Source organism: Momordica charantia (genome assembly GCF_013281855.1).
Source record: "Momordica charantia cultivar OHB3-1 chromosome 2 unlocalized genomic scaffold, Mcharantia_2.0 BLBB01000002.1, whole genome shotgun sequence".
Taxonomy (NCBI): Eukaryota; Viridiplantae; Streptophyta; class Magnoliopsida; order Cucurbitales; family Cucurbitaceae; genus Momordica; species Momordica charantia.
The window spans coordinates 16,323,488-16,340,057 of record NW_028275160.1 but is presented as its reverse complement, the minus strand read 5'-3'; the positions used below and the strand labels follow the sequence as shown (position 1 = coordinate 16,340,057).

At 37.9% G+C, this 16,570-nt stretch overlaps 1 pseudogene; it reads right to left on the bottom strand.

Annotated features, from left to right (window-relative positions):
- Positions 1-849: 849 nt before the first annotated feature.
- On the bottom strand, positions 850-2,615 carry LOC111024909 (acetylajmalan esterase 2-like; annotated as a pseudogene).
- Positions 2,616-16,570: the final 13,955 nt, after the last annotated feature.

The window sequence follows — 16,570 nt, the reverse complement described above, 5'->3', positions numbered from 1 at the left end:
TATAATTAAAGGTGGAGTTTTGTATATTATGTGTTTTAACTCTCTTTTTAAAATTCAATTAAAAAACTTTTTGAAATTGAAAATTTTCAAATTATTATTTAAAATATAATATTCTAATCCTACATGTGTGTTAATGATTTAAGACTATTATTACTTAATCACTCAACAATAAATTCATTTTAAATAAAGATTAACTATTTAATCCAACAATATTGATGTTAGAATTTTGTTTTTTCTTGTCCGGATATACATTGTTAAAAAGGTCAAGATTAATATTGTCAAAAAAATAGAATTGCATGACCTCAACACCCTCAATTCAACGATCATCAAACGTATTTTGTAATAAATTGTTTTGATTGTTTTGAAAAATTTTATACAATTTATTTGGCGGTCCTCGCTTATAAACTCATGATCTTCCATCTAGTTTTAATGATTTTAAAATCAAAAAATAATTTTGATTTAATTATATATAGAATGACAATTTTGTGGAACCTAAAAGGGCAGAAAATCCCCTAAAAATTGATAAGAAAAATTTGCTATATTTGACTTTTATAATTTTGTAACTTATGTCGTTGTCATTATTTTTTTATTTATTTCCAAGGAAGTCTCTCATTTTTTACTTTGACGTGCACTGTGTCTGTTGTTAAGACACTCCTAAAATGTTTCTAATGATAAATGTTATCACAAACTCAGTTGGGATAGTTAACAAACGTCATTTGAAATCGAGAAGAGAGATGAAGAAAGAATATGAATACTATGATCAATCGAATAAACACAATACTTGTCTATCTCGCTAAACAACTTAAAAGAAGAAAAATATATTAGAAAGCAAAACCAAACAAAACAAATTTAAACTATGCAATGGAGCTTCGGAAAGATGTTGCGAATGAGCCAATATGCCATGAACTTGTAAGCCTTCTGTGTCAAATGAATTCCATCCCAACTGATTCTTTCATCTGGATTTGGACAAACTGGTACTCCAGGAAGTCCACATATTTGCATTAAGCTGAAATCATAATCACCTCCAATCCCTATTAGAGATGGTTCCAATTTATTAGATATATAATATTTTCTACATAAATTAACATATAGTGTAAAACGCACGATAAAGAAACGTACCTAGTAATGAAGCATGTCGTAGAACCCACAAGAGTGCATTATAATAATCACCATATATAATCTTTACATTTCGGTTTTCTTTTCTCAACGATCTAATGGCATGTTTAAGATGCTTATTGTGATAGTTTGCTAAATCATTCAAATCTTTCAAACAGTGAAGCTCATCATAAGCGGTTGAATCCTTAGTTTGAAATCCAGTGAGATAGATTGGTAGGCAACCTATTGGAAAGTTTCCTGGAACAATAACTCGAGTAGCTCCATGACTTATGACTCTCTGCAAAACACACAATTATGAAAAAGAAGAACAATAAATTTAGGTAGGAAGAAAAAGACAATATACTTCACACCAAAATAAAATAAAATACGATAAAAAAGAAGAAGAATAACATACGGTGACAGCTTCCTTTATAGTTTGAACAACTTGGGGCACCATATCTTCAACTTCTTTAATAGTTTTGCCTTGGAATAGAGCCTAATTGTAATCATTCCCTCCAATCTCACCAACCAAAAACAAGGCATTCTTTAACTTCTCGGTGCAATCTTTAAGATGGACGTGAAAGCAAGAGATTAATATAAGAAAAAAAATTCGAACATAGAATACGTATACTCTATTTACATTAAATTGGATCAAGTATATACAAACCTCTTTGGTGTGAACAAATAGTATTAAAATGAGTAAACATCCAATCAAGTTGTTTAGTTAGAGATGTGTTGGTGACGGGAGATGAGATCTTGTTTAGAGCAAGAACTTCAGAAGGTAAAGCAGTAGAGCCAGCCACTGCAAAATTTACTCCATGAATCATCGATGCCTCTTTGTTCAAATACGGGTTTATCAAAGGGAGTCTAGCCGCCAAAGCTGAAATAATCGAAACGATAAAGTTTATTGATTATCGTCATTTAAGATATAGGTAAAGTGAGATAATCCATCATCTAAGGCGTTATATTTTGAGGAGGTTGTATAGATAAAATTGAAATAAAATATTATGAAAAGAAAACAAAATAGAATGGAAGAAAATAATTTAACATTAAAGAAAAATGTTGATGAATTTATTACAAGAAGCAAACGTTGGAAATTGACGATGAATAGAAAAACGGCAAAACAACGAGAGAGAAAATTTGAAATTTGAAATTGGATTTTGAAAAGCATTGTAAAATTGTGGATGATTGCAGTGGACCAACTATAAGCATATTATTGTATTAACATGAAACATGAAAAGTCGAAAGCACGTACCGAATTGATCGATCATTAGCAAACCATTAGAACAACGGCCAGTTGCGTTCTTGAAGAATATTTCTCCATAGGGAAGGTGAGAAAATGGAGTCATCGGATTTTCGCGTATTAAGTTTCCCGTATCTGATATGGAGTCACCGAGCTGATAGATTGCGTCGAACATACAAAGCTTGAGCGGACGAGCATCGGAAGCAAAGGAAAAAAGAAGAATGAAGGAAGAGCAGAGGAGAGTGAGAGCGACGACTGATTTACTCGAACCCGCCATTTATTTGTTGCTTGAGAGCAGTGATTTTTTGTTATGCAATGGTACTGCCATTTTATACGAAATTGAGATACAAATTTCATAATCCACTCAGGAATAGGAATTTCAATTTTGAATTCCTTTCGATTTACTGTTTGGTCTTAGGATTTGAATTCCTTCTAATTTATTACTTCTCCCTTATCTAATTATATCTTTTAGTGTTTAGTCATAATTTGTGATAAAAATAAAAATCGTAAGTGTCACATAATTCATCATTTACACATTGAAAACTTATTAATTAGAGTGGTTTGTTAATAATTATACCGTCGAATAAATCCTCGACACTAATATTATATCATAAATAAAAAATATTTTCTTAATTAATAAATTGATGTTTCTTTTTAGTACAATTTAAATTGATTCGAGTATACTAATTAATCCAATTAATTGTATAAAACTCAACCTTAAGCTCTATTTGAAAATAAAAATGCAAAATTTGTTACATGTTTAAAATACGTATTAAAATTATGAATTTCTCGATCTTTAAGATAATTTAGGGGTTTAATAACCCATGTTTTAATTGATGTAACTCAAAGTAACTTATTCGTATCCATTGATTAATAGATATATAATTGGTTCAAAAATACATTTCGACCCCAATATAGACTTAGTGTATAATCATTAGTTTAAAATTTGTAACAATTTAGTCTTTATTAAAATTTGTAACAGTTCACTTGCATAAGAGTTGAAACTCCACAAATGCGCACTACTCAGTCCTCAAAATAAAATTATCGTTACAGACAATGATCTAATTTTTGAAAAAACAATATCTTTTGACCAATTGTTTAAAAATTCAAATGTAATTAAGCATAATCAAATCATAACAAAAAAAGTTATTTAGGAAAACCATAGACTTGCACGGGAGCCGAACTCCAGCAACATCTATTACTATTTTTTTTTTCATAAAATTATATCCTTCCTATTTATTTTTAATTTTAGAAAGCATTGTATTTTAATCCCCAATTTCATTTTATAAACTTTAATTTTTCAATGGAGGAAACTTCATAGATTTATGGAAATAAAATTACACATTGGTCAATTTTGGACTATAACATAATTTTGACCTCCTAACAAACAACTAACTTAAAATTGAATTAGTTAAAACAGAGAACAATATTTGAAATTCATATACAACAATCAAATTGTTTAAACAAAACAACTCATCTGTGAACATGCTGTGCATTATAGTTTGGGTGTTCGACAGTGCATCCGACTAGCGGTTGAGCATGTTAGGTTTCTACTATTTTTGTCGGAGATGCACCTGCTGGTCATACAGAGTTTGTATCTATGCACCCAGTATTTGGCTAAGTAAAGCTGGTCGTTCATGGCATGAAACAAATGGCTTACCTCTGACTTCTCGCCTAGCTTCTGATATTTACTGTTGACTTCTTTACACGTGTATGGCTTGGATGTGTTCAGATGATAGTATAAATACTTGAGGTGTTTTGTCTCATTTCCCATGCTTCATGATTCATTGAGTTTGACCTGCATGCTCGGAGTTCTCTACGTCAGTTCCTTTTTACTCGCTCTCAAAATTTGCTTTCAATATGTCTAGCTGTAGTGATATGACATATAGTGCGGCGAGCTCGGTATATAGTAGCCCGTCCTTTAGTTACATAATAACAACTTTGCAAGTTGGTTAAGCATAGAACCTTCAGGCAGGTTGGTGAAGGGATGTGATTCCTGGAACGAAAGCGGATTTTCGTTGCTGATTTTAGGGATACAAAATCGAAATTGAAAGAGGGAAAATACAGGGAAAACCATTACCTTTGAAGAACGTTTCTTCAACTTTTTCCCAACGAACACCACCAAAATATTTTCCTTGCTATCCTCTTGGGTTTCGAGAACCGTGCTTGTGGGAGTACCTTGTTTGGAATGAGAGGGAGAGTTTGAGAGAGAAATTGGCCGTCCCTTTTTTTCTGTTCTGTTCTGTTCTTTTGTTTTGTAGAACTGCAAAGAAAGAAGAACAAAAAGCAGTGACGTGGGGAGTTACGCCACGTCACTTAACTGCCCACTCCCCTGCAATTTTGCAGGGGAGTTAATTATTAATTTATATATTAATTTATTAATTAATCATTTTAATTAATTAATCTAGTTAATTATTAATCTAATTAATAATTAAGTAATAAATATATATATAAATCAAATAAATAATTAATACTTAATTATTTATTATAAAATTAGAATCATATTCTAAAACATTTCTCTCGCGTAACCTATAGTTGTAATGTACATCTTATGCACATTATTTTTAACTTATAGTTTTAATATGAATCATATTCATATTAATTTTATTTGAATCTTATTCAAATAATTTCTCTCATAATATATAGTTTTTAATTTATAATTAACTATATATTATAATGTATCAATATACATATAATCCCTTAAGTAATTTGAACAATTTAAATTCTTCCAAAAACTTGATCCTCGTTTTATCCGTTATGAGCTAGCAAGGGGACCTAATGGACCTACAGATCCCAAGCTTCAATGATGCAAGATTAATCAGTTAAACTCATTGACCGAGTTAATCTAGATTCGTTAACTATGGGTCATTCCACTAAAGACCCGCAATTGCACTCTTCTCACTACAGAATGTTTTCGTGTCCATGGATATACGACCATTAATGACGAGTCAATCCTTCACGAGTGTTCGTAACTCCAGTTGGGTCAAATTACCGTTTTTCCCCTGAGTTACATCTTACTCCTTAAACACCACTGCTCCTCTAATGAACAACCCGGTTATGGTCCAACCAATAACCGAAAGTCCCTCTCGGCCAATGAGAGGGGGGGCCCCTTGTTCAAGTCCCGGAGTCAGCATTTAAGGGAACACTCATCTACTCTCCTAAAGTCGGGGAGGAGTGAATTCCATCTTGTGAAATTATGTTCCCAGCAACCCACTTGGTCTCGTCCCCAAAATGGTAGGAATGTATAGTCGGCGACTCGGGCCACTCTCACCCATACAGATCAAAGGACGAGCCCTCACGGGCAGGAGTCCATAACTCACTCAGGATTGAGAATGAGTTGCCTGGTCATCCTAAGAAATAGCAACCTATTAGTTAACGGTGTTACATCTAAAGATTGCCTATTTCGTGGTCCGGTCTTATCCAAACTCATTGTATAGGATACCCCCACTCGCATGTCTCCACACGAACGACCTGGATCAAGTCGTCTATAACCTTTACAGAGTAGGCCGTATCCATAGTGTTGCCAGGATAAGGTACCCAGCCTTATCCATATACTATAGACCCTTTAGGTTATTGACGGGACATTATCCATTCATATATATGATGGGTATATCAAATATATACCCCGTATACCAACTATACACCCAGTATATATACTGTCCCGATTACATCACAAATAACCTTGGATGTTTAGTTTATTGGATTTTGGACAATGCAAATCTATGATTGAACAACAAATTTATTGAATAAAACTTTATTAAATAGACTTTTGTTTTTACAAAATACAAACAACGAGTTTAGGGCAACACACCCAACAAACTCCCACTTGAACTAAACTCGAGTGGGGTGTACATTATCATAAAGCAAATGGAAAATATAATAAACTAGGGCATACACTATACCCAATTACATTTCTCCCACTTGCCATAGACTAACTGTACAAAGCTCGTAAACCTAGACTTTCTAGATGGCCCTCAAACACTTTAGCCGTGAGTGCCTTTGTAAAAGGATCAGCAATATTGTGCTCTGTAGTGATCTTCGTGACAATCACATCTCCTCCCTGCACTATCTCCCGTATAAGGTGGTACTTCCTTTCGATGTGTTTGCCTCTCTTATGGCTTCGAGATTCTATAGAATTTGCCACAGCACCACTGTTATCACAATAAAGTGTGATAGGCAAGTTCATGTTTGGAACGACTTCCAAATCTCTCAAGAACTTTCTAATCCAAACCACCTCTTTTGCTGCTTCACAAGCTGCAACATACTCAGCCTCCATCGTGGAGTCTGCGATGCATCCTTGTTTGATGATCCGCCAAACTACCGCTCCTCCATTAAGATTGAATACTGACCCCGACGTGGATTTCCTTGAATCCTTGTCTGTTTGGAAGTCAGAGTCAGTGTATCCTGTAAGGATCAAATCCTTAGCGCCATACACGAGCTTGCAGTCCCTCGTTCTCCTAAGATACTTGAGGATTCCCTTAACAGCAGTCCAGTGATCATATCCTGGGTTGGATTGGTACCTACTGACCATCCCTACTGCAAAGCAAATGTCAGGCCTTGTGCACAGCATACCCACTGCTGAAGCATAGGGTATACTTCTCATATCCTCAACTTCTTGAGGTGTCTTAGGACACTGCTCCTTAGACAGATGAATTCCATGCCTGAAGGGTAATAAACCTTTCTTGGAATTCTATATCGAATATCGAGCAAGCATCTTGTCGATATAAGTTGCTTGAGACAGGACTAACGTTCTGTTCTTGCGATCCCATAGAATTTGGATGCCATGAACATACTGAGCTTCTCCCAAATCTTTCATTTGGAACTCAGTCGCTAGCCACTTCTTTATGTCAGTGAGGTATCCTACATCATTCCCAATGAGTAGGATATCATCCACGTACAACACTAAGAAGGCTACGGCGTTGTTGACGATCTTCTTGTATACACAAGGCTCATCAACGTTTTGGTCAAAACCATAAGATTTGATCGCAGTATCGAACCTTATGTTCCAAGATCGAGATGCTTGTTTCAGTCCATATATGGACCGTTTAAGCTTGCAAACCTTTTGCTCTTGACCTTGATCTATGAACTCTTCGGGTTGAGACATATAAATACTTTCTTAAAGATTGCCATTCAGAAAAGCAGTCTTGATGTCCATTTGCCATATCTCATAGTCATAATATGTGGCAATGGACAAAAGTATTCTAATAGACTTAAGCATAGCTACAGGGGAGAAAGTTTCTTCATAGTCCACCCCTTCCCTTTGTGTGTAGCCTTTTGCCACAACTCTCGCCTTATAGGTCTGTACCTTTCCTTCGGCGTCTCGTTTTCGCTTGTAGATCCATTTGCGCCCTATTGGTTTTACCCCGTCAGGTTGATCTACAAGTTCCCAAACGGAATTGAAGTACATCGACACCATTTCCAGGTCCATTGCTTTGACCCATTTGTCTTTGTCAGTATCTTCTGACTGGTGGTTATGCTGAACGCACGCACTAAGCGTGGTAACAATTCTATAGATTCAAGCGCACACCTGTCAGAGTAATATAAAATGGATGGAGTATCCAAGTATCGATCCTCAAGGACTTGTAAATAATTTCCAAACTCTAAAGTTTTAATGAATAGTGAACGTTGAAATGAGTGATTCTTGTAAAATGTGAAGTGGTCACAAATAATGGTTTTGGATTTGGGATTTGGTCTTATAATGGTAAAACCTAGCCCGAATTACTTCAAGTTAGCTAACAAAGAATCAAGGATACGCTAAGGACGATATGCATTTTACTTAAGGAACCAACGACTACGCTTTTCACTTGACTTATGTCTAAGCAAGTTCAAACAACGACTACGCTTTTCCCTAATATGTCTATTATGAGAGATATCTTAGTTTTAGGATGGAAATAGTCGCAACCTCGGGTTAAGGTTCTATGTCTAGGCTAATTAAGCGGAACCCTTATGTCTAAGGCGCTCCTCTCCTCGGTTTAACCACTCAACAATGCAAATAAGCAACCTTTTCAGTATTGACTTGTTAAGACTTACAGTGGCCTTCTCTAAATCCTAACTTTTTGGGAAAACATGTTGAGCAATGAATGAAAAGCAAAAACACTACTTCTTAGCAACCCTTTTCAGAAATAAAAGGCTAACTATCCATAACCGGGCTAGAGACGGGAATTTAGAAAGACATATTGAAGAAAATACAGCAAGTAAAATGGTTGAAATTGGAATGCATGTGTGAAAAACAAAAGTTAACTAACGGAGAGTTTTTCTCGGGATTGAGAGCTTCGCCCTTCTCTTTCAAGCAAGGGGGAGTGTCACATGCTCTTTCCCCCAAAAACACAACTCTCTTAACTAAAAATAAAGTAAAGGCAAAGGGAAGATAAGCAAAGTGCTGGATTTTTATATATCTGAATAAGTAGAAAATAACTAAGTACAAACGAAAATAAAACAAAGCTCAATAAAGGAATGTAAAGTGCTCGGGATTTAAAAACTAAAAGCAACTAATGAAAGCAACTCAAAAGTACTTAGAAAGCAACAAAGAAACACTAAAAATGATCAAGAGAAGGAAGCAAGGCTTGATGAATTTGGTGGAGAAGCTGCTGGAATTTATAGCTGTGCAGAATTGGTTAGGTAGGTCCTAAAACGATGGTGAATCACCCATTTCCAACTCCTTTGACTGACTAAATCGTGCACAAACTGATAGTGGAACACTTCTTCTACACGTATGCATCGGTTGGAACCACCAAAACGCATTGGAAGACGCGTTTCATTAAGGGCAAAGTTGGAAGAAAAACAGTTTTCTGCAGCCCTCCCAGGCGTCTGGCGCCTCCCATGATGTTTTTTCGTCTTTTTGCTTCTTTTGATTAATTTGCACTCCCAAATGGTCCTAAAATGTCATAAATACAATATAAGCCAACCACAAACCATCATATATGAATTTTGCATGAATTGGAACTCAAACGACCGAGAAAAAGTCCGAAACAAAGTTAAAACATAGTAAAAACAGCATCTAAAACCTTCTTTTTACGCATGTAAACAAGTGTAATCATCTTCCATTGCCTTCTTATAGGTCAATGGATCCTCGATGCCATCATCAGGTATGACAACTTGAGTTTCAGTTAAACCCACATAGCGGTCAGGTTGTGACACAATCCTCCCACTACGTCGAGGCACCCTTAACACTTGAGGTGGATGCGACTGACGCGATGTGCTGGCTTCATCAACAACTCTTGTTGTAGTGCCAGTTTGATCAACAACTCTTGTTGACGTGTTTGTAGCCTATTCGTAAATCTCGTTAATTACTACCTTACTCCGTGGTTTATGATCTCGAACATGGCCTTCTTCTAAGAAAGTAGCATTTGTCGATACAAACACTCTGTTTTCTTTATGATCGAAGAAGAGACCACCTCTCGTATCTTTAGGGTAACCTACGAATAGGCATACTTTTCAAAGAGGTTCCAGTTTCTTCGGGTCAGTCATGAGCACGTGTGTCGGGCATCCCCAAATGCGAAAGTGACGTAAACTAGGTTTACGACCCTTCCACAGCTCAAAGGGTGTTTCAGAAACACTCTTTGATGGAACTACGTTCAAAATATGAACTGCAGTCTCCACTGTATAACCCCAAAATGAATTAGGCAACTGAGCATAGCTCATCATTGATCGAACCATGTCAAACAGGGTTCTGTTTCTCCTTTCTGATACACCGTTTTGTTGAGGTGTACCAGGGGCTGAGAGTTGGGACGAGATTCCATGTTCTATCATATAGTCCTGGAATCTCAAGTCCATATACTCTCCACCCCTATCTGATCGAAGTGTATTAATGGTTTTACCTAATTGATTTTCAACTTCAGTCTTGTACTCCTTGAACTTTTCAAGGGCTTCAAACTTATGTTGCATTAGGTATAAATAACCATACCTTGAATAATCATCGATAAAAGAGATGAAGTATTCATACCTTCCTCGAGCTCTAACATTCATCGGACCACAAAGGTTTGAATGTATAAGTTCTAAGGGCTCTTTGGCTCTATAACCTTTTTCCAATAAAAGGTCTTTTAGTCATCTTGCCTTCAAGACAAGACTCACATGGAAGTAAAGAATCGTCTTCTAACTCACTTAGAATGCCGTTCTTAACCAACCTCCCAATCCTATTGAGATTAATGTGACCTAATCTTAAGTGCCAAAGATAGGTATCTTCCTTTTGAGAAACTTTTTGCCTTTTATTTTGAGTTCTAGCATTTTTAAACAACTCGGTATTTAAAACTGCTTTAGTTATGGTTGGTCTTAGCACATACAAGTTGTTTTCAAGTAATGCTGAACAAATGTTAACACCATTTCTTGAAATGAACGCTTCATTTAAATGAAATGAAATTGAATACATATGTTCCAACAAACAAGACATTGAAATTAAGTTCCTTTTAATTTTAGGAACAACGTACACATTATCTAATAATATATACATATTCTGGTTTGTAAACAACTTGAGCTCCCCTACCGCCACAGCTGAGACGACCTCTCCCGTTCCGACCTTGAAGTCATCTCTCCGGCGTCAAGCTACCTCCAGGAACTAATTCCCTGAAATGAAGAACAAACGTGATTAGTGGCTCCTGAATCCAGTATCCAGGCGGAGTCATCATTCTCCACTAAACATGTTTCCAATACAAGTAAATCATATTTACCTTCGTTGGCTTTCTTCTTTTAGGCCAAGTACTTTGGGCAGTTGCGCTTCAAATGCCCGTCCATGTTGCAGTGGAAACACCTTCCTTTCTCTGTAACCTTGACCTTGCCTTTCTGGGCAGCAGCAGCTGAGTCAGGTTTAGACCCCTTACCAGCAGCCTTCTTCTTCTTAAAAGTCTTACTTCCAGAAGAAGAGGGCGCAGACCTGGTTCTAGAGGACGATCCTCTGTTGAACCTCATTGAGGTGGCAACATTTGCCTCCCCTTCTTGTCCCTTACATTTCATAAGAGACTGGTACGTCTGAAGCTCGTTTAGGAGCATGGTAAGAGTGTACTCCAGCTTATTCATAACCGCATTGCTGCAGAATGGAAGGAAACTCTTCGGAAGAGATTCCAGAATGAAGCTGACCTGACTCTGCTTGTCTATGACGGCCCCGTTCGACTCAGGCACGTTGAAGTGGACCATCAGGGTTAGAACGTGTTCTCGCACTGATGAACCCTTCTTCATGCGGGAGATGTAAATGAACTTAAGGGCTTCATGTCGAGCCTGTGAGGACGGTTTTCCAAACATGCTCTGCAGCAAGTCCATGATCTCCTTAGCGGTGACGGTGTCCTCGTGCTTCCTGGCAAGCACATCAGATATGCTCGCCAAGATGTAGACCTTGGCCTTGTCATTGGCCTTGATCCACTTGTCATAGGCGTTGCGCACCGCCACAGTGGCGTTAGGCGCAGGAGCTTGAGGACAATCCTCTTGCAAGACGAACCTAAGATCATTTATCACGAGAATAGTGTTTAGGTTTGACTTCAATTGTTTGTAATTTTCGCCATTAAGTCTTTGCGCGGCTAAGAGTGCAATAATAGAAGTAGACATGCTGAAAGGAAAAACAAATCTATATTAGTTTCATGCATTAGCCTTTTAAACCCAATCAAAATTTAGCAAAAGTAATTAAGCACCCTAAAAAAAAGGTTTTGCAACGATGCTTCAGTGATTTAGAGCAACAGCCACCGTAGGGCGGACAGGTACTCCTTCACCGAATTGAGACATTCTCAACTAAATTTTACACCAGAATAACTCTTATTCCTATAAATTTTAGTCATCGTTTATTTCGTCAGTAAATTGCTAACTAACTTAACAACTCCTCGTAAGTTTGACCCAACATTTTCGGACCTCAGAGGTCCACCCCAATAATCCTGTCGTAGGGAAGGAAAATATTGGAGCAAAACCTAAGAGACTCCTATCCATTTCTGAAGTTTGCCTTGATTTTGATTTCCATACAATGAACCCTTCGTAGGGATGGTCGCTCTAGGACGACACGCAGGTCATGTATGAAACCTCACGGTGCAAACCAATGGCGGAGACCGTAGGCTGTGTTGTCACACGTCCTTCTCCCACTTACTATGAACACCATCTCCATTCACCTCGATATTGAACCATGCAAACACCTTCCGTAGGGAGGCCGCGCCCAGGGCGACACGAGGCCGAGCATGGAAGCGAGTTTATGAGCCAAAGAAACAATGCCCAAGCTCAGCTTGCTCCAAATAGGTGAAAAAGGTGAAAAAGGCACCAAGAAGAGGGAACTGATTCTACCTGTGTGCTCAGAAGATCTTGGGCACAGTGGTTAAGGGTCATTCATCTGTAAAGAAGTGGAAGAATAAGTGGTTCTACGCTTATGGGGATTAGCTCGCTCTAGACGAGTTAGAAGAGCCATTTTATTAGGTTCCATGTAGTTCATCGGGTTAATCTGGCTTTAGTTTTAAATTCGTCCCTTTAAACGCGTATTTAACGATTTCTATCTTTCGCAGTATCCCCAAGGCCTATACAAGAGCCCACCGAGCAGAGCACCAAAGCTTAGCTTAACTTTAAGAAGCACAGGAATGAACGTGAACACACTAGTGGCACACAGCCTTCTTTCTGCTGCGGGCTTCGTTGAGTTCCCTTATCACGTTCCAAGTCCTCAATCGCAACCTCCGAGTCCTCGACTAATAGAGCTTGTTATGGTCGTTCTGGTCGATCTTCTTTTCTTTGATGTCTTCTTTTAACTAAGTTTCATTTTCTTGCAGCGATGGTGTCAGTTTATGTTAACAAAGTGAGGAGAAAGTGCCCTGCCTCAAATTCAAAATTGAATGCAAGCCAAGCATCATTCTTACTTCTAGTGCTGATAAGTGAGCGGGAGCTCTCAAGATTGAGCCAGGAAGCCGAGGGTGTTGGGTTTTATGCTCTAAACTCGTGGTTTGTAAACATAAAACAGCAAATATTTATTCAATCAAGTTGTTGTTGGTGTTTCTTTTAGAATTGCATTAACCCAAATCCAATAAACTAACATCCAAAGTTATGTCATAAAACTGGAATAGTATATAATAGATATACAGTATATATTTACTATACAACGAATATATTTGATATACAACATATATATTGTTGGGTGTGTTGCCCTAAACTCGTAGTTTGTATTTTGTAAAAACAAATGTATATTCGATAAACTTTTATTCAATAAATTTGTTGTTGAATTCATAGCATTGCATTGTCCAAAATCCAATAAACTAAACATCTGAGGTTATTGTAGTGTAACCGGGACAGTATTTGTACTGGGTATATATTTGATATACTAGGTATATATTTGATATACCCCAGATATACGAGGTATATATTTGATATACCCTAATATACAAGTGGATAATGTCCCGTGAATAACCTAAAGGGTCTATAGTATATGGATAAAGCTGGGTACCTTATCCTGGCAACACTATGGATACGGCCCACTCTGTAAAGGTTACAGACGACTCGATCCAGGTCGTTCGTGTGGAGACATGCGAGTGGGGGTATCCTATACAATGAGTTTGTATAAGACCGGACCACGAAATAGCCAATCTTTAGATGTAACACCGTTAACTAATAGATTGTTGTTTCTTAAGATGACCAGACAACTCATTCTCAATCCTGAGTGAGTTATGGACTCCTGCCCGTGAGGGCTCGTCCTTTGATCTGTATGGGTGAGAGTGGCCTGAGATGCTGACTCAATATTCCTAACATTTTGGGGACGAGACCGAGTGGGGAGCTGGGAACATAACTTCACAAGATGGAATTCACTCCTTCCCGACTTTAGGGGAGTAGATGAGTGTTCCCTTAAATGCTGACTCCGGAACTTGAACAAGGGGCCCCACCCTCTCATTGGCCCGAGAGGGACTTTCGGTTATTGGTCAGACCATGACCGGGTTGTTCATTAGAGGAGCAGTGATATTTAAGGAGTAAGATGTAACTCAGGGGTAAAATAGTAATTTGACCCAACTTGAGTTACGAGCACTCATGAAGGATTGACTCGTCATTAATGGTCGTATATCCATGGAGACGAAAACATTCTGCAGTGAGAAGAGTGCAACTGCGGGTCTTTAGTGGAGTGACCCGTAGTTAACGAATGTTGATTAACTCAGTCAATGAGTTTGACCGATTAATCTCGTATCGTTGGAGTTTCGGATCTATAAGTCCATTAGGTCCTCTTGCTAGCTCATAACGGGTAAAACGAGGATTAAGTTTTTGGAAGAATTTGAACTGTTCAAATTTCTTAAGAGATTATATGTATATTGATATATTATAATACATAGTTAATTCTAAATTAAAACTATATATTATGAGACAAATTGTTTGAATGAGATTCAAATAAAATTAATATGAATAAGATTCATATTTAGACTATAGGTTAAAAATAATGTGCATAAGATGTACATTCGAACTATAGGTTATACGAGAGAAATGCAATAGAATATGATTCTATTTATGTGATAAATAATTAAGGGTTAATTATTTATTTGATATATATACATATTAATTAATTATTAATTAGATTAATAATTAATTAACATTTATTAATTAATATGATTGCCAACACATAGAATGGAGATAGTATTCATAGTAAGTGGGAGAAGGACGTGTGCCAACACATCCTGCGGTCTCCGCCATTGGTTTGCACCGTGAGGTTTCATACATGACCTGCGTGTCGTTCTGGAGCGACCATCCCTACGGAAGGTTCATTGTATGGAATCAAAACCAAGGCAAACTCCAGAAAAGGATAAGGTCTCTTAGGTTTTGCTCCAATATTTTCCTTCCCTACCGCGGGATTATTGGGGTGGATCTCTGAGGTCCCAAAATGACGGGTCACAGTTACGAGAAGTTGTTAAGTTAGTTAGCAATTTCCTGACCAAATAAACGATAACTAAAGTTTATAGGAATAAGAGTTATTCTGGTATAAAATTTAGTTGTGAAAGTCTCAATTCAGTGAAGGAGTACCTGTCTGCCCTACGGTAGCTGTTGCTCTAAATCACTGAAGTGTCGTTGCTAAACAATTTTGTTAGGGTGCTTAATTACTTTTGCTAAAATTTGATTGGGATTAAAGGTTAATGCATGAAACTGATATAGGTTGTTTTTACTTTCAGCATGTTTGCTTCCATTATTGCACTCCTAGTCGCTCAAAAACTTAACGGCGAGAATCACAAACAATGGAAATCGAATCTAAACACTATTCTCGTGATAGATGATCTTAGGTTCGTTTTGCAAGAGGATTGTCCTCAAGCTCCTGCGCCTAACGCCACTATGGCGGTGCGCAACGCCTATGACAGGTGGATCTAGGCCAATGACAAGGCCAAGGTCTACATCCTGGCTAGCATATCTGATGTGCTTGCCAAGAAGCACGAGGACACGGTCACTGCTAAGGAGATCATGGACTTGCTGCAGAGCATGTTTGGATAACCGTCCTCACAGGCTCAATATGAAGCCCTTAAGTTCGTTTACAACTCCCGCATGAAGGAGGGTTCCTGAGTACAAGAACACGTTCTCAACCTGATGGTCCACTTCAACGTGGTTGAGTCGAACGGGGCCGTCATAGACGAGCAGAGTCAGGCCAGCTTCATTCTGGAATCTCTTCCGAAGAGTTTCCTACCATTCCGCAGCAATGTGGTTATGAATAAGCTGGAGTACACTCTTACCACGCTCTTAAACGAGCTGCAGACCTACCAGTCTCTTATGAAAAGTAAGGGACAAGAATGGGAGGCAAACGTTGCCACCTCAAAAAGGTTCAACCGAGGTTCGTCCTCTGGAACCAAGTCTGCACCCTCTTCTTCTTGAAGTAAGACTTTTAAGAAGAAGAAGGCTGCTGGTAAAAGGTCTAAACCTGACTCCGTTGTTGCCGCTGCCAAGAACGGCAAGGCCAAGCTTGCAGAGAAAGGAAAGTGTTTCCACTATAATATGGACGGGCATTGGAAGCGCAACTGCCCAAAGTACTTGGCCGAAAAGAAGAAAGCCAACGAAGGTAAATATGATTTACTTGTTTTGGAAACATGTTTAGTGGAGAACGATGACTCCGCCTGGATATTGGATTCAGGAGCCACTAATCACGTTTGTTCTTCATTTTAGGGAATTAGTTCCTGGAGGCAGCTTGACGCTGGAGAGATGACTCTCAAGGTCGGAACGGGAGAGGTCGTCTCAACTATGGCGGTGGGGGAGCTCAAGTTGTTTACAAACAAGAACATGTATATATTATTAGATAATGTCTTCTACGTGGTTCCTAAAATTAAAAGAAAC